At 44.7% G+C, this 25,287-nt stretch overlaps 1 protein-coding gene and 1 pseudogene across 7 annotated transcripts in view; both read right to left on the bottom strand.

The window, feature by feature from the left end:
* The window catches only part of RNF213 (ring finger protein 213), a 680,515-nt gene that overhangs the window by 420,145 nt on the left and 235,083 nt on the right, over positions 1–25,287 (bottom strand). The window lies entirely within an intron of this gene.
* Positions 19,123–19,224, bottom strand: LOC134938774 (U5 spliceosomal RNA; annotated as a pseudogene).

Below are 25,287 nucleotides of genomic sequence, written 5' to 3' on the forward strand. Positions count from 1 at the left end.
CGTGACTGCAATAAACCACCTGAAGAAACATGAGATGAATCTTAATAGACTTTGTTGAAAACACAATGATATTTGGTAGTTTTTTCAACCGTGCGTCCACGGATGAACAGGTAATAGACGAGGGAGACTTGTAAGAGGTACCTCTGGTGTGTCACTGTTATAAATGTAGTCTCACCTCTCTTTTGGCTTGTGCAAATGGCATGTACTGTTAGAAGCGGCTTTGTCGAGCCAGATAAACAGTGTCCCAAAGGTGAAATAACGGACACCGGCGTTGTGCTGCTGCCTTACTTTTGAGTGAAAACGGTATGTAGAACCAGTTCCTCCAATGTGTGTTATCCGATGGCACAGAACTTGTTCGTTCTGAACGCTGTACTGAGCCATGTGTGCGGCGGCTCGATGCAACCAGAGTACAGGGTGTCACGCCGCTGGAGAAATGTCCGTATTTTGCGGCTGAGCTCTCATCGGTCCACGAGGCTGGAGGCTGTCAGGGGGTTATCGCAGTCAGACTGGATCTGGATCCTTCACTGGGGTGCCTTAACGCGTTTCTCAGCCTGTATCGCGTTAAGGCACCCCAGTGAAGGATCCAGTCTGACTGCGATAACCCCCTGACAGCCTCCAGCCTCGTGGACCGATGAGAGCTCAGCCGCAAAATACGGACATTTCTCCAGCGGCGTGACACCCTGTACTCTGGTTGCATCGAGCCGCCGCACACCCGGCTCAGTACAGCGTTCAGAACGAACAAGTTCTGTGCCATCGGATAACACACATTGGAGGAACTGGTTCTACATACCGTTTTCACTCAAAAGTAAGGCAGCAGCACAACGCCGGTGTCCGTTATTTCACCTTTGGGACACTGTTTATCTGGCTCGACAAAGCCGCTTCTAACAGTACATGCCATTTGCACAAGCCAAAAGAGAGGTGAGACTACATTTATAACAGTGACACACCAGAGGTACCTCTTACAAGTCTCCCTCGTCTATTACCTGTTCATCCGTGGACGCACGGTTGAAAAAACTACCAAATATCATTGTGTTTTCAACAAAGTCTATTAAGATTCATCTCATGTTTCTTCAGGTGGTTTATTGCAGTCACGTTCAATAGGTCATCATATGTATGTACATTTGTATTTTTTATTTACTTTTTATTTTAATTCATGTGTTTAATGTAACACTGCTTTTACTATTTTTAGTAATAAACAAATCCATTCTTTAGACTCATTCAGCGCTCCCATTTCTTCTTATCTCCAGGGAGGAGTTTAAATTTTTGTTTCCTTCTTTTCCTACTATTCCTATTTACTATCACCTACTTAAAATTCATAAGTCCCTCACTGCACCCCCTGGACGTCCCATTATTCCGGGTGTTAATTCGCTTACTTCTTTTCTTTCTGCCTATGTTGATAGGTACTTACAGCCGCGTGTCTCTCGGTTGAGGTCACAAGTCCGAGATACTATGCATTTTTTGCAATTAATTCAAGGTATTTCATGGAAACCATCATATCTTTTTGCAACATTGGATGTTGTGGACCTGTACACCAATATCCCTCATGGACTTGGTGTGCGGGCCATAGAGAAAGTTTTGAATAGGGATGGTGACCTCAATATAAACAGAAAAGGGACCCTTATTCAAGCGCTTACTACAAGAACTGCAGCTGTATCCTTCAGAAAGCACCGCTCAGCCAATCAGTGCACCAAAGTTTAAACAGGAAAAAATAAAATGTTTCTAAAAGACTCTTTCAGCGCTATTCTTAAATCAGCTTTTTAAGTTCAATAAAGTCCCATAATGAGACACAATCTCCAATCTGAAACAATCCCTTGTGTCTTTTCTATACACCACATGTAATACAGTCCCGCACTTCTTTTTAAAACGTAGATTTATTGAATAAAAAATAAAAGATAAAAAACGTGCTTCTTCTAAAACATCCAAAAAATCAAATGCACTTTACACAGCTTTACATTTGGGGATAGCAGCATTGAAGTTGTTAATCACTGGGCAGGGGTTTTTATCTCACCGGGGGTATATTTACTAAAAGTCTTATTTTTCAGAAATGAGATTAAAGTGCAAACACGAATGACATTGAATGTGTAATTTTGCAACTTTTTGAATTTATTACGACTCATTTACCAAGTTGTCGTATTTTAAATTTTCGAGTTTTCCGATGTCGATGTCATTCGTATTTTTTGGCAGTGTTTTACGGGAGTGAATAGTAAAACACTGCCGACATTAAAACAATGAAACTCGGCCGGATCTGTGAGATCCGTGCAGGGTTTCGTTGTGCATCTTTAAAAAAATTAAAAATAGTTTAAAGTCTGATAAAAAAAATGCGTGGGGTCCCCCCTCTTAAGCAAAACCAGCCACGTCGTGGCACCCTCCTGATTGGCTGTGACCTCCTGTAGTGTCAGTGAGGCTGTGCAGTGAAGATACAATGTAGCACATAAGCGGACCATTGTATCCAATGATGGGAACTTTGCGGTCAGCGGTTGAGGTTACTCGCGGTCAACTGCTGACCGCAAAGTTCCCATCATTGGATACAATGGTGCGCCTATGCGCTACATTGTATCTTCACTGCACAGCCTCACTGACACTACAGGAGGTCACAGCCAATCAGGAGGGTGCCACGACGTGGCGCTCCCTGATTGGCTGAAGGGACCCTCTTTGACAGGAGTCAGGGGGGGTCCCGGCAGACGGGGAAAGGGGTCCCATGTGTAAACATGGGACCCCTTTCAGTGCGTGGATCGGGTATGCGGTTTGTTTTTTTGCCAAGTACGTGGATTATAAAAAAAGGACACGACACACTGGATTTAGGGGAGTATAATTTTATTTTCAGGTACCCTGGAATCGACGTCGAGACGTGGGCCGAGTCGGCATCCGAACATAGGTAAGTATGTGTGTGTCGGAATGTATGTAATAAAGTTGTACTTTCAAGGTGTGTGTCCTGTTTTTATTTGGGTATTTTTTTTGCAGAAGAACTATAGGTACCAGCGGGCCCGTTTAAACCCCGCATGCTGGTACTTGTGGTTCTCCAAGTACCAGCTTGCGGGGGAGGCTTGCAGGGACTTGTAGTTCTTGTGCAAAAAACAATATTCACTTAATTTACACTTGGCTATCAGCCCCCCATCCGCAGCCCATGGATGGGGGGGACAGCCTTGGGCTTCACCCCTGGCCCTTGGGTGGCTGGAGGGGGGGGACCCCTTGCTTTAAGGGGTCCCCACTCCTCCAGGGTACCCCGGCCAGGGGTGACTAGTTAGTGATTTAATGCCAGGGCCGCAGGGACCTATATAAAAGTGTCCCCCGGCTGTGGCATTATCTCTCTGACTAGTGGAGCCCGGTGCTGGTGTAAAAAATACGGGGGACCCCTACGCTTTTTGTCCCCCGTATTTTTTGCACCAGGACCAGGCGCAGAGCCCGGTGCTGGTTGATTAAATATGGGGGAACCCCAGTCATTTTTTTCCACATATTTTTTCAACCAGGACCGGCTCAAAGAGCCAGAGGCTGGTTTTGCTTAGGAGGGGGGACCCCACGCAGTTTTTTTTTCGAATTTTACATCATTTCCCACCCATTCCCACTGATAACCATGCACGGATATCATGGATCCGTGCATGACTATCAGAAAACGGTAAAAAAAAGCAGGTCTGTTTTAAAACTGCTTTTTTTTCGATTTGTATTTTTTCACGGCAGGGTTTGGCTATTGCCGGCAGTGTTTGTGAAATACAATTTTTTGTAAATTACCGAGTTGTATGAAAAAAACAGGCGTATTTGACCGATGGTGTATTCAATCGTATTTTTTTTCTTTGACTTAAAAAAAAATACGAATGCCCTCAACACTGCCGAGATTTGCGTTTAGTAAATTCCCGAGGTGACACTTTGAAGAAAAAACACCATCTCGGTCAAAATCGGGAGCTTAGTAAATATACCCCCGGACCTCCAGGACGCCGTTGTATTGCACGGTTCCGCCTTTACCACCAGGGATTTTCTGCCCGGGGCTGTGCACAAATTTCAGGCTTGATCTAACCGCTGGTAGTCCAAAGACTCCTTTCCCCGAGCCGCTTCTGAGCTGCTGATCCTCCCACTGCTCGGCTAACTCCAACTGTGTAAAGCGTAATGTCGATCATGCCATGATTAAGACCCTGGACGGGTAGAAACGCGTCGGCGGCTACAGGTGCATCTGGTCACGATCGAAATTACGCTTTACACACTTGGAGTTAGCAGAGCAGTGGGAGGATCAGCAGCTCAGAAGCGGCTCGGGGAAAGTAGTCTTTGGACGACCAGCAGTTAGATCAAGCCTGAAATTTGTGCACAGCCCCGGGCAGAAAATCCCTGGTGGTAAAGGCGGAACCGTGCAATGGGGGTCATTCCGAGTTGTTCGCTCGGTAAATTTCTTCGCATCGCAACGATTTTCCGCTTAGTGCGCATGCGCAATGTTCGCACTGCGACTGCGCCAAGTAAATTTGCTATGTAGTTAGGAATTTTACTCACGGTTTTTTCCTCGTTCTGGTGATCGTAACGTAATGTGATTGACAGGAAGTGGGTGTTTCTGGGTGGAAACTGGCCGTTTTATGGGTGTGTGTGAAAAAACGCTACCGTTTCTGGGAAAAACGCGGGAGTGGCTGAAGAAACGGAGGAGTGTCTGGGCGAACGCTGGGTGTGTTTGTGACGTCAAACCAGGAACGACAAGCACTGAACTGATCGCAGATGCCGAGTAAGTTTGAAGCTACTCAGAAACTGCTAAGAGGTGTGTAATCGCAATTTTGAGAATCTTTCGTTCGCAATTTTACTATGCTAAGATTCACTCCCAGTAGGCGGCGGCTTAGTGTGTGCAAAGCTGCTAAAAGCAGCTTGCGAGCGAACAACTCAGAATGAAGGCCAATATAACGGCGTCCTGGAGGTCCGGTGAGATAAAAACCCCTGCCCAGCGATTAACAACTTCAATGCTGCTATCCCCAAATGTAAAGCTGTGTAAAGTGCATTTGATGGAGATTTTTTGGATGTTTTAAAAGAAGCACGTTTTTTATACTTTATTTTTTATTCAATAAATCTTCTACGTTTTAAAAATAAGTGCGGGACTGTATTACATGTGGTGTATAGAAAAGACACAAGGGATTGTTTTAGATTGGAGATTGTGTCTCATTACGGGACTTTATTGAACTTAAAAAGATGATTTAAGAATAGCGCTGAAAGAGTCTTTTAGAAACATTTTATTTTTTCCTGTTTAAACAGGGATGGTGACTTCACCGAGAGACACAGAAGCTTTCTGTTAGATTCTATTTCGTTTATTTTGTCACATAATTATTTTCTTTTTTCTAACACTTTTTATCGTCAGTTTATGGGCACGCCCATGGGGACCAGATTTGCGCCAAGCTACGCAAACCTTTATGTGGGGGAAATGGAGGAGGAGCTCATTTGGGGGAGTGGGCGTGGTGCGAGTCTGGTCCTCTATGGCCGGTTCATAGACAATCTATTTATTATTTGGGATGGGGATTCTAGTTGCTTCACTGATTTTGTTAATTATCTCAACACCAAAACTTATAATTTAGTTTTCACTTCTAATGTCAGCTCTCATAAACTTACCTTCCTGGACATAACCCTAGAAATAGTGAATAATCAAAACCAAACATCTAATTTTGTTAAGGATGTGGGCAGCAATGCTTACTTAAATTATAGGAGTGCTCATCATGTTGCCTGGAAAAACAATATACGTAAAGCACAGGTTCTCAAACTCGGTCCTCAGGACCCCACACAGTGCATGTTTTGCAGATCTCCTCACAGAATCGCACGTGAAATAATTAGCTCCATCTGTGGACCTTTTAAAATGTGTCAGTGAGTAATTAATACACCTGTGCTCCTGCAGGGTGTCCTGCAAAATATGCACTGTGTGGGGTCCTGAGGACCGATTTTGAGAACCTATGACCTAAAGGACAACTATTACGGTTGCGTAGGAATTGTTCCACAATGGAGTCCTTTACTGAACAAGCTAAATCATTATTGGAAATCTTTAAATGTAAAGACTATCCTCAATACTTATTGGATCAAGCTTTAAAAGAAGTAATGGATATCGACAGGCAATCTTTATTACGCACGAAGGATAGTAATATGTCACAACTAGATAATAGAGAATGGGCATTTATCACAAAATTTAATTCTAGAACAAATGACATTAAATCTATAGTAAAACGTAATTTCCACATGCTTAGAAGTGATCCCATTCTATGTGATATTCTACCACCTAGGCCTGATTTTGTTTTTAAAAGGAATAAAACATTAAAGACTTTATTAGCACCAAGTCAATTAAAAACAAAGGATGAGGATAGGAATATGGAAAAAACATGGTTAAAAAGTAATATTAAAGGATTTTATAGATGTGGGGCAACTAGGTGCACAACATGTGTGCATGCCTGTAATAAGACCATCATGATGGGGAAGAATATTTCTATCACTAGCTTCATCAATTGTAACTCCTCATGGGTGATATATTTGTTACAATGTGATTGTCATCTAAAATATGTTGGTAGAACAACAAGGATGTTGAAAACAAGGTTTATGGAGCATAGGAGAAATATAGTAAATGGAGTCACTAAGCATAGTGTCTCAAGACACTTTGCCCTTTGCCATAATAAAAATCCTTCTTGTCTTAATATAACGGGTTTAGAACACATCCCCAAAACTCTCGGGGGGGCGATAGGTTCACAAGGTTGTGCAGACAAGAAATCTTTTGGACTTTTCAACTTAACACACTTTTCCCAAGTGGCTTGAATGAAGCACTTGAGCTGAATGCTGTGTTATAGTACTAATTAAACAAAATAAAAAAAATAATATTTTGTTTTTGTTTTGTTTTTTGTTTTTAGCTGAGTAAGAATTATATATCCTATACATCTATTTAGATAATATATGTATTTCTCTATGTATAATATTTGATCTACTTTGGCATATGACTGCAGGTATAATGATAGGTAATAGAAATAAGTATTGTGTTATATTATAATGTGACCACAAGATGGCGTTTTCTGACGTCAGCCTATCAATTGTAGAATGATAATATAAAATCAATTTCTATAGATATAAACTGATGTTTTGATGAAAGAAAATGTATATACTTATACTCCAATATGGATTTTATAAGTAGAAACTGCTTTTAAAGTTGTGAATCATGTGCTTGCTAGTATATACAAGGACTAATATGGAGTGATTGCTATTGGATCGGGCGATCACATGGTGTATAGAGTTACATTCAGTAGGGTTGAGGCTAGATCCAAGTGGCCTAAGGGACCTTTTCCGCCAGGGGGAGGAGACACGACCCAAGGGAAGGAGCTAGGCCAGCGGGACAGTTGCGCTACTATCCCCGCCACCAACTATTACCTTTAGTAATTAGGTGGCGAGCGAAGCGAGCCACCGAGCCCGAAGCGTGGCGAGCGAAGCGAGCCCGCGAGGGTACTTTTCGGGTACCCTGTTCGGCCGTAGCTCCTCCCCCTGGTGATGTGTCTCCTCTCCTAGGTACGTCACAAGGTCCCTTCTCCCACTCTGATATAGAACCAACCCATTCAGTAGCTCCCTCTGCAGCTAACCATGACACTTCCGGTTTCCGGTCACATGATCGGAATCGGGAGTTGTGGGTAGTGTAGTCCCCGGGCTGTTTGTCATTAGGAGGTCCAGTGGGCTGGTCGGCTCCCGGTAACGTGATGGTATTGACAACCAATAACATCAAGGATGCGTTCCAAACGCAGGAAGTGTGTCCCGCGATCACGTGACCGGGAACCGGCTTCTGAGGTAACTGATTTAATGATAAAAACTTGTATAATGTATGAAATATAATTAAGATTATTCTTTGGGAGTCTCAATGTCTGTCACTAAATAAGAGAGCTGAATATTTAATGTTATTTATGATTTGTTTACAAATTGATTAAGACACACCTGTATTGAACGGGCGATTAGCACTGCTTTATAAAGGGCACCAAAACACTGCAGCATATCACCTTGAAAAAGATGTGTGAAACAGCGAAACATGTTGGTGGAGTAGCTGGACTCATTTATTTCATCCTAAACTAAGCCTGGAAGTCAGATATAGGAACACCCACTGGCGATTTGTTTATCTGCAAACCTGGACCTGAGCTGTTTAATGGAACAAGTGGAACCTAGAACCAAGCCATTACAGGGTCCTATTTCAATCAGAATTGGTAAATATTCCATTCGCTTCATCTGTTCCTGGACTGTGGCTATAATTGGATGAACTGCACTTTCTGAGTTCCAGCACTTTTTTCAATTCTATATATCATTATATGGAACTTTTTACTGAATGCAGTGCTATATCATGCCCTTATTAAACCTATGTTTTTAATTAATGTTGCAACAGTAGGATTATACAGAATACTAATAAAATTGTGTTGGTTATATTTTAATCTATTCAGCTCTCTAGCGCCAATTTCTTTTTATGCTTATTCATGAGACAGATATTGTCTGGCAGTGTTAGATATATCCTGAGGTAGTTCTTCCTCTAATGCCTGAACCCTTGCTTCAATTCCTTTTGCGGCCCAGGAGGCTGCTATAGTGAGTCTATATACAGCACCTGTAAGGGAGTAAATATACTTCAGGCATCCCTCCACATGCTTATCTGTTGGTTCATTCAGTGAGGTGACAGTGGTGACAGGCAGAGTAGATGACACCACAAGACGGGTAACATGGGAGTCTACCAGCAGCGGATTTTTCCACTTGTTACTCAACTCCGCAGGGATAGGATAACGAGCTAGCATCTTCTTAGACAGGGAGAATTTCTTTCCTGGAGAAGACCAGGGTTCCCGACGTATGTCTATTAAATGGTCAGAATGTGGTAAGACAACTTTAGCAACCTTGTGACGTTTAAACTTGTCAGGTTTCTTAGACGCAGTAGTGGGATCTACCTAATCATCAATTTGTAGAATCAGCTTAATAGCCTCCACTAGGTCAGCAATATCAACCTGAGTTGTAGGTTCCTCGTCAGAAGCAACTGTATCAGTATCTGACGGATCAGTATATTCCCCATCCTCATCAAAAGTATTATCTGAAATATTAGTGGATTGTGAGGAGGAAGCGGCCCGCTTAGATGACCCCTTGAACCCAGAGGGCCGTGGGGTAGAATTTTGTCTAACCAAAGATTGATTCAATTGTTGCATCTGGGTAGACAGAGTGTCCGCCCAGGGCGGATTTACTACAGGGACAATATGTTGCAATGGTACAGGAGGTCCCAAAGGGGGCGTAAGACGTGTCAGCAGCGCATAAGACATATTGGAGAACGCTGTCCAAGGTGGCTCATGATTGGGAGATGTATAGCACCCACTACACAAACCATCAGTTAAAACTTCCCCCTCAGGTAAATCCTTGGCGCAAGCACTGCATGATGCAGGAGCACCCATGAATTTCCCGCCTTTTGTGGCAGACATTATAGTGAATGCAGCCGTAGAGCGTAAAAGTACAATATAGCCAGACAAATACAATACCTGCTAAACACTCCCTTATTTATGTGACAGTAAATACAGAACATAAATAGAGAATAAATGCGGTATAAGGTGATTGAAGAGCGCAGTAAAATACACTTATACTGTGCAGTACTATATATGAGACCCTGACGCACCTAGCCCCCCCAGGGTAAAGAATACAGTGATAGCTATAGCTGTGATACACTGAAAGTGAAATTCATACAGCAGATGCAGGCACATTCAGTCACAGTGACAATGCAGAAATTATTTTAGACAAACAATAAAACTGCACTGGACTAGTAAATATATGTTATATATATATATATATATATATATATATATATATATATATATATGTATGTATGTATATATATATATATATATGTATATATATATATATATATATATATATATATATATGTATGTATATGTATATATATATATATATATATATATATATATATATATCAATGCACAGCTAGAGACTGGATGTATGTATCAGAACACTTGTACCAAATATTCTGGGAGATAGACACTTGTTCTTAAAGAACACTGTCTTTAAAATGACATGTAGAATACAGTGCTTAAGTGACTGTAAAATCACAGTGCTGATGAATGCAGGCGGATTTACAGAGGAGACTTTGCCCTGCAGTCCCGGAGACCAGACGCAGCTACTTGAGAAGATGGCACCGAAATCTCAGACAGAGAGTGATAAGAAGCTCCAGGGCGGGAACACAAGCAGTAGATTGCGCCTGGAGCTGGGGGAGGGGCTACAGGTCAGCGCCTTATCTCCTATGCTGGTCCTCACCACCAGGTACTGTGGAGCCTAATAAAACTGATTTTTCACAATACGACCTGTGCTCCCTGCCCTGGTGGATATAGTGGGTTCCTTGTACTGACACAGTGTCCATGCCAGCGGCGCTGTCCGTCTCCTGGGACCGCGACCAGAACGCGGTTTAGCGGCGGGTCCCGCATGGGGGACCCTCTTCCCTACTCCCTAAGAAGCAGCAACGCGATTCAGGAGAGCGTCAGCGGTGGTGTGCCTGGGAACCGAAGCACCTCCGCAGCAAGTACCCAGGAACTCAGCCAGTGGGAGTATTTAGCGCTGCTGGGAAGGTGATGGAGCCGCCGCACAGTATGTCACCATGACATATAAAGTGCTGTAGCCCTTGGAGTCATCTAAAAGCTGTTTTCAGGGCTGCCTAGCGCAGCCCCCCCAGTTAAGTGACTTCTCTGCAGGCACCAACTTACAAACTGAGCTCCAGTGCCCGGAGGTGGGGTTATAGAGGAGGCCCCGCAATGCATCCGAGGAACAGTCAAAGCTTTAGCCTGTTGGTGCCTCTGGATCAAAATCCAACTCTACACCCCGATGTATTCCCTGTGGAACACAGTGTACCCCGCTGCAGAAATATATTTTTTGGAGCATGTGTTTTGAATATTTTGTGCAAAGTAAATGTTGTTTGGTGGTTACATAAAAATACCATTTTCATGGAATGACCCATTTGTGATTCTCATAAAGCAATATCTATAGTTTTAAGTGTCTCCATCATTACTATATAGGGATTAACAGTTCCAGAAGTTGTCTCTTACACTATTAACGATGTTACCAATTCTACATTCCAACACAAAAGTTTGTCAGACAAGATCCCTTCAAAAAGGAGTGCTATGATAGAGTTACCATTGTTAACACTCTTTCTGCAAAGTACACAGGGTTCGATAGGGACACATCGGGGTGTAGAGTGGATCTGGATCCAGAGGCACCAACAGGTAAAGCTTTAGCTGTCCCAGGATGCATAGGGGCCTCTTCTATAACCACGCCTCCAGGCACTGTGAGCTCAGTTTTGTTAACCAGTCCAATGCAGGAAGCAGCCAAGAGAGAAGGCAGATGTTAGTCACATAAGAACACAATCTCACGACAGGAGAAGGTACCAGTGGCTAATGCCATACAAACCCAAAGAAGCTAGGTGCGTCAGGGAGGGCGCCCTGTGGAACCATGTGTACATGGCAGAAAGAGTGTTAACAATGGTAAGTCTACCATAACACTCCTTTTCTGCAACAGAGTACACAGGTTTCCACAGGGAAACATCGGGATGTCCTAAAGAAGTTCCTCAAGGGAGGGGATGCGTCCATAGGAAGCCGGCGTCCAAAGGAAGCATCCTGGGAGGCGAAAGTTTCAAACCCATAGAACCTAAGAAACGTGTTCACTGAGGACCAAGTACCCTCCCTGCACTATTATTCAGCGGACGCGCTACTGCGAGCCACCCAAGAAGGTCCAACAGACCGGATAGAATGGGCCTTAATCGAAGCTGGAGCTGGAAGACCAGCTTGCTCGTAAGCATGTGCAATCACCATTCTAATCCATCTGGCCAAAGTTTGCTTATTTTCAGGCCAGCCACGTTTGTGGAATCCAAACAGGACAAAGAGGTCATCAGACCATCTAATAGAGGCAGTACTGTCCACATAGACATGGAGAGCCCTAACCACATCTAAAGAACAATCTTTAGCCGACAAATCCGAAGAGATAAAGGCTGGAACCACAATCTCTTGGTTAAGGTGAAATGAAGACAACACTTTAGGTAAATAACCGGGTCGAGTTCGGAAAACCGCCTTGTCACGGTGGAAAATCAGAAAGGAGCTTTGTCCTGTCGTCCACCCTAAGTACGAAACCTATCTTGCAGATGCAATAGCCAGCAAGAATAGGACCTTGGCCGTGAGCCATTTAAGATCCACAGATTCATGAGGATTAAATGGAGACTCCTGCAGTGCTTTCAATACAAGAGATAGGTCCCATGGAGCCACAGGAGGGACATAGGGAGGCTGAATCCGTAGAACACCCTGAATGAGCGTATGTACATCAGTACCAGAGGCAATCTTGCGCTGAAGCCACACTGACAACGCAGATATGTGTACCTTGAGGGAGGCCAGCTGAAGACCTAAGCCTCTTTGCAGAAAAGCCCAAATTCTAGAAGTTATGAATCTATTGGCGTCATAATTCTTATCAGCACACCAGATGAAATAAGAATGCCACACTCTGTAGTAAATCCGGGCAGAGACCAGTTTGCGGGCCTTCAGCACAGTCTGAATTTCAGCCTCAAAGAACCCTTTGGACCTCAGGAGAGATGCTTCAAGAGCCCCGCTGTCAAAGCCAGTCTGGCCAGGTCCGGGTAGAGTCAAGGGCCCTGTATGAGGAGGTCTTGACGCTGAGGAAGTAGAAGGGGACGCTCGGCCGAGAGACCCTACAGGTCGGAGAACCAGTGCCATCTGGACCACGCTGGAGCGACTAGAATTAGCATTCCTCCTTCTTGCTTGAACTTCCGCAGTACCCCGGGCAGGAGTTACACTGGAGGAATTATGAAAGGCAGCTGAAAGTTTAACGAAACTGCCAATGCGTCCACGAACACTGCCTGAGGATCCCTGGTCCTGGATCTGAAGACCAGAACCTTGTGATTGTGTCGAGATGCCATGAGGTCCACGTCTGGCAGACCCCACCTGTCTACTAGGAGTTGGAAGACTTAGGGATGAAGACTCCATTCTCCTGAGTGAATGTCCTGGCGACTTAGGAAGTCCGCCTCCCAGTTCAGGACGCCTGGAATCAGGGGCATAGGGAGGGCGGTTCCGGTGGAGCTCGAGCTCAAGGCGCCCAAGACAGTAGAGGGCACCGCAGCTCGACTCCGCCAGGAACCTCCGTCTGGCCGCACGCAGCTCGAAGCCGCAGCTGTCAGTCACTGACAGCTGAGAGATCGAGCTGCGACTGCAACAGCCTTCTCCCTCCCCTCCGCTCACCTCCCCTCTCCGACTTGCGTGTGATGTCACGCATCACACGCATGGGTGTCACATCTGACTTCATGACGTCAGACGGGCGGGGACGCGGCGTCGGGCAGACTCAGAGGTACGGAAACCATCCTGCCTGACTGTGTGCATAGAGTGGGGCTGCGGCCGCCGGGCCACGGGCACACACTGTTTAATTACTATATAGCTGGGTGGTCCATGCATTATTAATTTATGATTATTTCTGTGAGGTCATACTAGCCATATATGTATATATATATATATATATATATATATATATATATAAAACACATACATACACACACACACACATATATATATATATATATATACACACACACATATATTTATAATGTAAATATATACATGTATAAATAAATATATATATATATATATATATATATATATATATATAGTTAGTGGGGATTGAAAGTTTGGGCACCCCAGGCAAAAATTCATTTTAATGTGCAAAAAGAAGGCAAGGAAAGATGGAAAGATGGAAAAATCTCCAAAAGGCATCAAATTACAGATTAGACATTCTTATAACATGTCAAAAAAAGTTTGATTTTATTTCCATCATTTACACTTTCAAAAGAACAGAAAACAAAAAATGGCATCTGCAAAAGTTTGGGCACCCTGCAGAGTTACTACCTTGTACTGCCCCCTTTGGCAAGTATCACAGCTTGTAAACGCTTTTTGTAGCCAACCAAGAGTCTTTCAATTCTTGTTTGAGGTATCTTCGCCCATTCTTCCTTACAAAAGTCTTCCAGTTCTTTGAGATTCCTGGGCTGTCTGTGACGCACTGCTCTTTTAAGGTCTATCCATAGATTTTCAATTATGTTGAGGTCAGGAGATTGTGAAGGCCATGGCAAAACACCTCATGTGTGTGTGTCCTGATGACGGGGGGCAGTACCCCGAAACGTTGAATAAATCACCGCATTTGATTCACTAATTCTGCAGTCCGGGAGTGCCTCTATACATTGCTTGCTGTATAAAAATAAATAAATATATAATCGAATGGACTGGCACTCCAACTTGCGGTATAATATGTTCCGGTGCCCTCTCGCAAAAATAGGCTAGGTAAAAACAGGAAAGAACGCAGCAGCACTCGGAGTCTTCCAAAACAGAAATCGTGTATTAAAAAATAACTTCTTGATCTCCCAACGTTTCGGGGCTAACATGTTACTCACCTTGACAAAGGGGCATGTTAGCCCCGAAACGTTGGGATATCATGAAGTGATTTTTTTAATACACGATTCTGTTTTGGAAGATTTCGAGTGCCGCTGCGTTCTTTCCTGTTTTTACATATATACATTTCCTTTAGTGTACTTTATTAGACCATTTCTGTCAGTCCGCATGTGCCAGCTATTTTAAATATATATATATATATATATATATATATTTATTTTCCAAGAGTAGCATGCCCTAACATGTTGGCCACGCCCCCAATTAAGTACAGGGGAGGGGGGGGGGGGGCGCCAAAACATACCTTGCTCCAGGTACCATGACGCCTTGCTACACCTCTGCCTGGAATGAACACTGCCGATATGGCTGGTAGATGGCGTTCCGCCCAACATAGGATTTTGGATACCTCCAACATTGCCATGCGGCTTCAAATGCCGCCCTGATGGCTTATGTATGCCACTGTGGTGGCATTGTCTGATTGTACCAGAGGCAGGGCGAGAGACAGTGCCTTGAACACTGCCCTCAGCTCCAGAATATTGATCGTAAGTAGTGATTCTTCCTCGGTCCAACGACCCTGAAACGAGTGTTGCTCCAAAACCGCACCCCAAAACCGAAGACTGGCGTCCGTCGTCAGTAGGACCCAGTTGGGGATCCAAAAGGGATGGCAACTGCTCAATTGCTGGTCATGGAGCCACCAGGATAGCAACAGACGAACCTCCGGAGTCAAAGAGACCATTTGGTATCTGATCCGATGAGGTAGTCCGTCCCACTTTGAGAGAATCAACCTTTGTAGGGGACGAGAATGAAAATAGGATTTTGGTACTTACCAGGTAAATCCTTTTCTTTGAATCCATAGGGGGCACTGGAGTACTCTTGGGATATGGACGGCGTAGCAGAACAAAGGCACTGAATATTTAAATTTAGAACTCTCCACCCCTCCATATCCCAGAGTACCTCAGTGTACGAACCCAGTGTTTTTACTGAGCGAACTGCTATAGAGAGGTTGACAATGGAGAATTCCTATAACATACCGGACAACAACAAAGTTGACCCATAAAGTTAATGTCAACTAAACAGTTGACAGCATAACCGATAGACCTTGATAGTTTGAACCAAAAAGGTGAAAATGTGTTACCATAAGCTCCTTTGAGCGTAATACAAACAAGGTAAAACCTGTTACCCTAAGCTCCTCTGAGCTTAAACAACCCAGGTAAACTGCTCTGGGTGGGCGTCCAGTGACCCCTATGGATTCAAAGAAAAGGATTTACCTGGTAAGTACCAAAATCCTATTTTCTTCTTCATCCACTAGGGGTCACTGGAGTACTCTTGGGACGTACCAAAGCTTCCCTCGTGGGCGGGAGAGCTGTTTGACACTTGTAACAGTAGGCAGCCAAAGCTAGATGCTGATGCCGCAACCATTCACAACGTGTAAACGTGCACAAACGTGGTGCACTGAAGGCTATGTAGCCGCGTAGTAGACGCTCCACGACCCGCTGGAGCTGACATTCCCACAGAACCTGTGGGATGAGCGGTTACTGACGTAGGCGACTGTAACTTAGCCTTAAAGTAAGCCTGACTTGTAGTCATTGTTATCCAACTGGATAATGTCTGCTGAGAAAACTGGCTAACCCCAGTTGGCAGCATAATAGAGAACAAACAACGTATCCGTATTACGTACTGTAGACGGTCGGGACATATAGACGCGTAATGCGTGTACCACATTCAGAATTCTAGAATGTGCTGTCAACACAGGAACCACTATTGGTATACTGATTGCTTTGTCATGAGAAAACGTAAATACGTGGCTTGGAATACAAGGCACCCAAATATGAAAACAAAACCCTTGCCAAAGCTAAGGCTAGAAGAAAAATGTTTTCCCAAGTGAGAAACTTAATCCCCATTTGTTGTAAGGGTTCAAAATATGAAAACTGTAAGAAATGTGAACCCAACCTCAAGTCGCCTGGCGCTGTAGGTGGGATAAATGGAGGCTGCACTTTGATGACACCTTGTATAAAGGTGTGTACCGACGCAATAGAGTCAAACGTCTTTGAAAATAAGTTGACCACACAGATACCTGCACCCTCAGTGCAGATAAACGCAGTTCTCCATCCCACCCTGTTTGTAAAATAACAGAATACGGGTAACTTGAAAGATGATGTCGGAAACTTCCGAGCTTTACCACCTATATATGCACACCAAATTTGTAATAATGAATTTGTAATAATGAGCTGCCTTAAGCAGCTTACTAGCTCGTAACATGATAAGTATAACCGATACTGTAATGACCTATTTCTTTTCTTAAGAGGGCGGTCTGAACCCCCCACCCCGTCAACCGCAGCCGCGGTATATAGGTAATAGGTACTTAGGTAACTAGGGGTAAAAGAACGTTCCCTGTTGTAACAGGTTGGACGTATTATGAGCGGACCAAAATCGTGTGCCAGTATTCCTTGGAGATTCGAGAAGCAAGCTCTCCGAAACCCATGAGATATCACTAGTATGACTGTGACGAACTGTCTTATGATCCGTTTTCGCAACGGAGAGAGCAGCGGAAAATGGTGGAGCCAGATACACGATGCTGTATGACCACACGAATGTGAGAGACTCCACCGCCACTGCCCTTGTGATCTGTCGTTCTGTACACATACTGAGCGTTTGTAATTGTGGCGAGATGCCATCATGTATACCTGAGGGTAACTCCTTTTGTGTACTCACATATGAAACACCTCTGGATTTACTGTCCAGTTTTCAGGATATAAATCCTGACGGGCGAGATCATCTGTCTAACAGATGTCCACTCGCGGAATGAACCCCGTTGACATCCTCCCATAATGGTGTTGTGGGCAATAGAGGATTCGAGTTACCTGCTGCATTGCCATGCGGCTACTTGGTTCTTGTGTATGCAACTCCCGTTGCGTTGTCTGACCGCACTTGGTCAGACTGAAAGCGAAGCATGTAGTGCATTGAAAATTGCACGGAGTTCCAGGACATTTATCGACGGCAATCTGTCGTGATCCGTTTTAGAACTCTGTCGCTGATCTTTTTTAACTACAACTCCTGAACCTCTGAGACTCTTGTCCAGAGTATATACACCCTCGCCCCTCTGTGGGAAACGCGAGTGAAGGCCGGCGAACTAAAGCGCTTTGAAAACACATCATTATTGTTAACAGGCGAATACACCAATGTACCGCTAGTGTGCGTGGCTTTTACACCAATTACTAGATGTACATTTGTTCTTGCTGGTGTAGTAGGTAAATGTCTTTGATTTACCGTATTTATAATCTTACCTAGGAATTGACGTCGTTTAGACGGAATTAGATGCGATTGTTTTTAAAACTTGACCTGCCACCGCAGTATACATTAGTAGCGCAAGTTAGAGGAACTCTGTTGAGACAGAGTTCTTATGAGCAGATCGTCTAAGTATGGACGATTGTCACTGGCAGGACTCTGAGATGAGCTATCATCACCAACATCACTTTGGTAAATACCCGAGGCGTTGACACGATGCCAAATGGTAGTGAAATGGTTAATGGTTGTGGCGTTTTGCAAACGCTAGAACCTGTGATGACCAAACCGGAATGGGTAAATACGCATTGTGAAGATCAAGTGCAATTATGCAATTTTGTGACTCCAATATGCAAATAGTAACCGCAGAAAATCCATTTTCAAACTGCATTAAGTGACTTGCTGATTGAGACTGCGACGGAGCTGTCTGGTTTTGTTACCCCAAACAGAGGGGAATAAATAACCCTGACTCTGTTGGTGTACTACTGCCTGGATATAAAAACAGCTGAAAACCAGCAGAGACTAAATGGCAACCTGCCAAACCGTTCGACAGAGGCAGTCTTGTCCTTTAATCTGTAAATATCTGAGACATCCATGAGTTGATGTCTGGAAACCCCGCAAATGTAACGTGTAAAGACGCGCTTCCAGAATTGGAACATGGAGATGCCTAAGAGGTCATCAAGCCACTGGCTTGCTGACTGTAGCGTCGTGTCGTTACAAGGCGTGACTGTTTTGTCTTTGAAAAAACTGAAGTCTAAAGAGATTAAACGCCGGCACCAGTATTTCCGTTTTGATACTGGCTGCGGTAATGGCTGAATATCAAATTTAGGACCAACAAGTTCTGGCCTTGTCGCACTTAAACTAGCGACGATGAAAGTAACCGGCGTTAGCAGAAGCTTTACAGATATACTCTGCAGCTTCTTTTTCATTGTTTCCATACATAGAGTCTAGTGACCCAAATTTATTCTGGGTTTTTATAATGTTTTACACAGACGCATTTACCAATGGCGGATCGCGTCATTTTGGAAACGATAAAATAGTGGTTAGAGTCTACTCAGTCTCTGTAAAAATGGAGACATTGACTCACTGGGATTTAGCAATGTATGGTTGTCAAAAAGCCCGCCCTATCTGAGTGCTGGTCTAATGTACCCTTCTCACTGGTAGTTATCGGTGTGAGATTTGACATAGAATTGTGCATTAAATTATAAGACCAGTCAACAACTGTCTTTTGTTAGAGCTGGCGGAGTAACTTCCGAGACTCCGATGTTACCGCTCTTGTAATTTGAATTGCCAATGCTTAACATAGGATTTTTAAAAATTATTTGTAGTCTGCGCTAGAGCCTTACTCGCTATGCAGACAGACCCCACAATAGGCAACGGACAGACACTTGCACGACTTATTGTTATGTGTCATATATATATTTTATTGCTGAACAGCATATTTATATGAAACTCATGGTTGTTTCTCTCTACGGAAATCTATAGTAAAAGCGAAAGATTTATTTGATGTGAAGAGAAACTAGAGTATTCTTTATGTGAAAAACAGTTCACATGGGCATGTGAAACCCGAACCAAATTCCCACTAACACCCCTGCGCCTCTGGTGGCTTAGAGATGTAGGGCAGGAATGTTCCAGAATTACACCCTGGAAAACAACAGGAAGCATGGTTAAAATGGCCCCTTTGCCATGCTGACCGTGATAATCACAGAACAAGTGACAAATGTTTCCGTGTTAATCTAGCCTATTATACAGTATAATCACAGGCTGGGTACAACACATGCTCTATTAATAAATATATATATATATATATATATAGGCTCAATAGCCTATGATAATTACAGACATTAATATATTTATACAGCATTTACATAAGCTGAATAGCCTATTATACAGTGATAATCACAGACTTAATATAGGCTCAATAGCCTATTATACAGTGATAACCACCAACATTAATATATAGGCTGAATAACCTATTATACAGTGATAATAACAGCCATTAATATAGGCTCAATAGCCTATTATACTGTGAAACTCACAGACAGTAATATATGCTCAATAGCCTATTACTCCCAGGACAGGTAACAATACATTATAAATACCTGTCACCTATATATAGCTGCCTATACACTGTGCTGCTGTATATTTAATCCGCCAGAATTCCACCGTGCCTTGTAACGCTGTGTCCTGCGGGAAGCCTGCAGCCTCATAGCGCTGGCACATGTGGGTGGATGGCTGCTGGGCGGCCGGACGGAGCGGCGGTCCCCGTCTCTGTACTGAGACTGAGGGAGCGTCTGCGGCCGTATGGCGCTGGCGGCCGGACGGAGCTGGGCGGCCGGACGGAGCGCTGGGACGGGCGGCCTGCAGACATAGCGGCTGGGGCTTGCGGGCGGAAGCGGAAGCAGGTATTAACCCAAACATAGCGGGGCGGCAGCCTGCGCTGACCGCTCCGTTCCCCAGCCTACCTTGTCTCCTGATCATGGCTGCGACGGGCTTCTTATGTGTAAGCTCGTCCAGCTGTTGTAAATTATGGCTGTGACGGGCTTCTTCTGTAAGCTCCGTCCAGCTCTGTAGTCCTGGCTGCGACGGAGCTTCTTTGTGTAAGCTCCGTCCAGTCCTCTATAGTCATCTGGAGTAGATCATGGCTGCGACGGGGCTTCTTCCTGTAAGCTCCGTCCAGCTCAGGCAGCAGTTCATGGCTGTGACGGGGCTTCTATCTGCAAGCTCCGTTTACAGCAGGTAGTGAACTGCGTGTGGCTGTGAGGGTGCTCTTTGTGAGGACCGACACGCCATGCGCTGCCCGTGCAGCGGCACTATCCCGGACCCATGTTTTTCTTGAAACTGGGAAGGGATGTGCTATTAAAAAAAAATTAAAAATAAAAATGAAAAATTAATAAAAATCTTCCAACAAGTGTGGGAATCCCACAAGCCGATGTTAGTGCTTTGAGCACAGAAAAAACACTGGGTTCGTACACTGAGGTACTCTGGGATATGGAGTGGTGGAGAGTTCTAAATTTAAATATTCAGTGCCTTTGTTCTGCTACGCCGTCCATATCCCAAGAGTACTCCAGTGACCCCTAGTGGATGAAGAAGAAATTGAGCGTACTCTACCATGTCGAAGGATGACAACATCAGGCTAAGGACTATGTGTATCGACAATCTGGGGTGACAAATGAAGTGTCTTATCCTGTCCCGAAGTTTCAGGACCTGGTCCGGGGCCAAGAATAGTCTCTGACTGCGAGTGTCCAGTAGAGCCCCTAGGTGCACCATGCTCTGAGCTGGAACCAGGGATGACTATTTCCAATTTATCAGCCACCCGTGGGCTTGAAAGAAGGTCACCGTCAGTTGGAGATGACTGAGAAGGACTTCTTATGAACTTATAGATTGTTAGCTCTTCAGAGCAGGGCCCTCTTTCCTCTTGTTATCTAAGCCCTCGTCTCAACACATTTCACTCACAGCTCTCCCCCACTCAACGACCATTTTTATCCTGCTAGTAAAGGCTCATCTCCATCTATGACCACAAGCCTCTAGTAGTACGATGATCACTACCTCAATACTTACATTTTAGCTGTACTATGTCTTGAGAATGTGTGGTGCTCTGTTATCTGTACTCTATTTCTGTTATTTATTTACTGTAAAGAAATGTTTTGTCCCCTGTACTGTCCTTTGTACGGCGCTGCGAAACACATGTGGCGCCTTATAAATAAAATGTAATAATAATAATAACTTGCCAGGGATCAGGAGATCGTCCAGATATGGGAGGATTCTGATTCCTTGGTGACGGAGGTGAGCCTTCATAATGGCGATGACCTTGGTGAAGATCCGAGGGGCCGTAGCCAGTCCAAGTGGCAAAGCCTGGAATTGGCAATGAAAGTCGCCAATAGCAAACCGCAGGAACTGCTGATGCGAGATGGCAATAGGAATACGCAGATATGCATCCTGTATATCCAGGGATACCATATAGTCTCCGGGTTCCATAGCAAAAATAGGATTTTGGTACTTACCAGGTAAATCCTTTTCTTTGAATCCATAGGGGGCACTGGAGTACTCTTGGGATATGGACGGCTTCCGTAGGAAACAGCACTGAATATTTAAATTTAGAACACTCCACCCCTCCATATCCCCGAGTACCTCAGTGTTTTTTACTGAGCCGAACAGGAACTATAGAGAGGTTGACAATGGAGTATTACATATAACATAACGGACAACAACAAAGTTGACACATAACGTTACTGACAACTAAACAGTTGACACCATAACCAGCACTTGATAATTTGAACAAGTCGGTGAGAGTGTGTTACCATAAGATCCCCTGAACTTACCACAAACTAGGTAAAACTGCTCTGGGTGGGCGTCCAGTGCCCCCTATGGATTCAAAGAAAAGGATTTACCTGGTAAGTACCAAAATCCTATTTTCTTTTTCATCCACTAGGGGTCACTGGAGTACTCTTGGGACGTACCAAAGCTTCCCCCGTGGGCGGGAGAGCTGTTTGGCACCTGTAACACTAGGCGGCCAAAGCTAGATGCTGATGCCGCAAACGTATCAAACTTGTAAAAGCGCACAAACGTGTGCACTGAAGACCATGTAGCCGCACGGCAAAGCTGCGTCGTAGAAGTTTCCCGACCAGCTGCCCATGAAGTTCCCACAGAACGTGTGGAATGAGCGGTTACTGATGTAGGCGGCTGTAACCTAGCATGAAGGTAAGCCTGACGTATGGTCAGTTTTATCCATCTGGATAAGGTCTGTTTAGACGCTGGCCAACCCATCTTGGCAGCATCATAGAGAACAAACAACGTATCCGTCTTACGAACTGAAGACGTTTGGGATACATAAACGCGTAATGCGCGTACCACATCCAGAGTTCCAGAATGTGCTGTCAACACAGGAACTACTATTGGTTGATTGATGTGAAAAGATGACACTACCTTTGGTAAGAAAGCGGGATTCGTCCGAAGTTCCGCTCTGTCATCATGAAACACCAAATACGGTGACCTGCATGACAAGGCACTCAAATCTGAAACACGCCTTGCCGAAGCTAAGGCTAGAAGAAAAATTGTTTTCCAAGTGAGAAACTTTATATCCACTTGCTGTAAGGGTTCAAAATATGAAGACTGTAAGAAATCTAAAACCAGATTCAAGTCCCATGGCGCTGTAGGTGGAATGAATGGAGGCTGTACTCTGAGGACACCTTGGAGAAAAGTGCGTATAGACGGCAATAGAGCCAATCGTCTTTGAAAGTAAATTGACAAAGCAGATACCTGCACCTTTAGTGTAGATAAACGCAGTCCTCCATCCAACCCCGTTTGTAGAAATAACAAAAGGTGGGATAACTTGAAAAATGATGTCGGAAACTTCCGAGCTTCACACCAACCTATATAGGCACGCCAAATTCTGTAATAATGAGCTGCCGTAACCGGCTTCCTAGCTCGTAACATGGTTGGTATAACCGATTCTGGAATGCCCTCTCTTCTTAAGAGGGCGGTCTCAACAGCCACCCCGCCAAACGCAGCCGCGCTAAATCGGGGTAAAGGAACGGACCCTGTTGTAACAGGTCTGGACGTAGTGGGAGCGGCCAAGGATCGTCTGCGAGTAGTCCTTGGAGATCCGAGAACCAAGCTCTCCGAGGCCAATGAGGCGCCACTAGTATGACTGTGACAGACTCTCTTTTGATCCGTTTTATCACCAGAGGGAGCAACGGAAACTGTGGAAACAGATACACAAGACTGTACAGCCACGCGACAGTGAGAGCATCCACCGCCACTGCCTTTGGATCTCTTGTTCTGGACACATACTGAAGCGTTTGGTGATTGCGTCAAGACGCCATCAGGTCCACCTGAGGATAACCCCATCGCTGAACCAACATGTGAAACACTTCTGGATTTAATGCCCATTCTCCTGGATGAAAATCCCGACGACTGAGATAATCCGCTTCACAGTTGTCCACTCCTGGAATGAACACGGCCGACAATATCACCTGGTGGCATTCCGCCCAATTGAGGATTCAAGCTACTTCTCGCATTGCCATGCGGCTTCTCGTTCCTCGTTTGTTGATGTATGCGACGCATTGTCTGACTGCACTTGGACAGGCTGAGAGCGAATCATGTGCACTGCTTGCCGTAGCGCATTGTAAATTGCGCGGAGTTCCAGGACATTTATAGACAGCAATCTTTCGTGATCCGCCCAGAAACCCTGGAGCTGACAATTTTGAATTACCGCTCCCCAACCTCTGAGACTGGCGTCCGTCGTTAGAATTATCCAATTCCAGCCTCCGAACAGTCTCCCTGCGGTTAAATTGTGTTCCTTGAGCCACCAGAGCAGAGACACTCTTGCCCTTGGCGACAACCTCACCCTGTGGTGAATCTGCAGATGCGAGCCCGACCACTGGGCGAGCACATTCAGTTGAAATGGACACGAGTGAAATCTTCCGAACTGAAGCGCTTCGAAAGCTGCCACCATTGTGCCTAAGAGGCGAATGCACAAGTGTACAGACACTGTGCGTGGCTTGAGCACTAATTGTACTAGATGGCGTAGAATTTGTACTTTCTGTTGTGGTAGGTAAATTCTTTGATTGACCGTATCGAGAATCATACCTAGGAATTGAAGGCGTTGAGACGGAATTAGATGTGATTTCTTGAAGTTGACAATCCAACCATGCTGAACCAGTACATCGTACGTTTGCAGCGCATGTTGGAGAAGCATCTGTTGAGACGGAGCTTTGATGAGCAGATCGTCTAAATACGGAACTATTGTCACTCCCAGGGCTCTGAGATGAGCTATCATCACAGACATCACTTTGGTGAATACCCGAGGCGCTGACGACAGGCCAAACGGTAGAGCTTGAAACTGGTAATGGTTCTGGCATATTGCAAACCGCAAGAATTTCTGATGAGTACGCATCCTTGAGATCTAGCGCAATCATAAATTCCTTTGGCTCTAAACCCGCAATCACGGAACGCAGAGACTCCATCTTGAATCTGTAGTAAGTTACGTACTGATTGAGACCCTTTAAGTTCAATATTGGTCTGACTGAGCCATCCGGCTTCGGTACCACAAACAGACTGGAATAATAACCCTGACCCTGTTGATGTACAGGGACCGGAATCAAAACTGCTGAATCCAGTAGGGACTGAATGGCAATTTGCAGAACCGCCCTCTTGTCGTCCGACAGAGGCAATCCTGTCTTGAAAAACCGCAGAGGCGGAAGACAGTCGAACTCTATTTTGTAACCTTTTAACACTAAATTGCGGATCCACCCATCCGCGGATGTGTGGAACCACGCCAAATGGAACGTCTGAAGGCGTGCTCCCACAATCGGAGAACCCAGATGGGCTGGTAAGCCCGTCATGCCACTGGTTTGTCGGTAACCTTAGCGTCCTGGCGACTTGTGTTGGTTTGTTGGAAACCACGTCCACGACCACGTCTAGCAGGCGTGGCTGTTCCTCTGCCACGTCCTCGAAAGGACTGAGGTCTAAAGGATTTGAACGAAGGTCCAGCGTACCTCCTTCTTGATACCGGTGGAAGCAATGGTAAGAAAACAGACTTTCCTCCCGTAGCCTCAGCAATCCATGCGTCCAATTCAGGACCAAACAA

This window comes from Pseudophryne corroboree, chromosome 6 (assembly GCF_028390025.1).
Source record: "Pseudophryne corroboree isolate aPseCor3 chromosome 6, aPseCor3.hap2, whole genome shotgun sequence".
NCBI lineage: Eukaryota > Metazoa > Chordata > Amphibia > Anura > Myobatrachidae > Pseudophryne > Pseudophryne corroboree.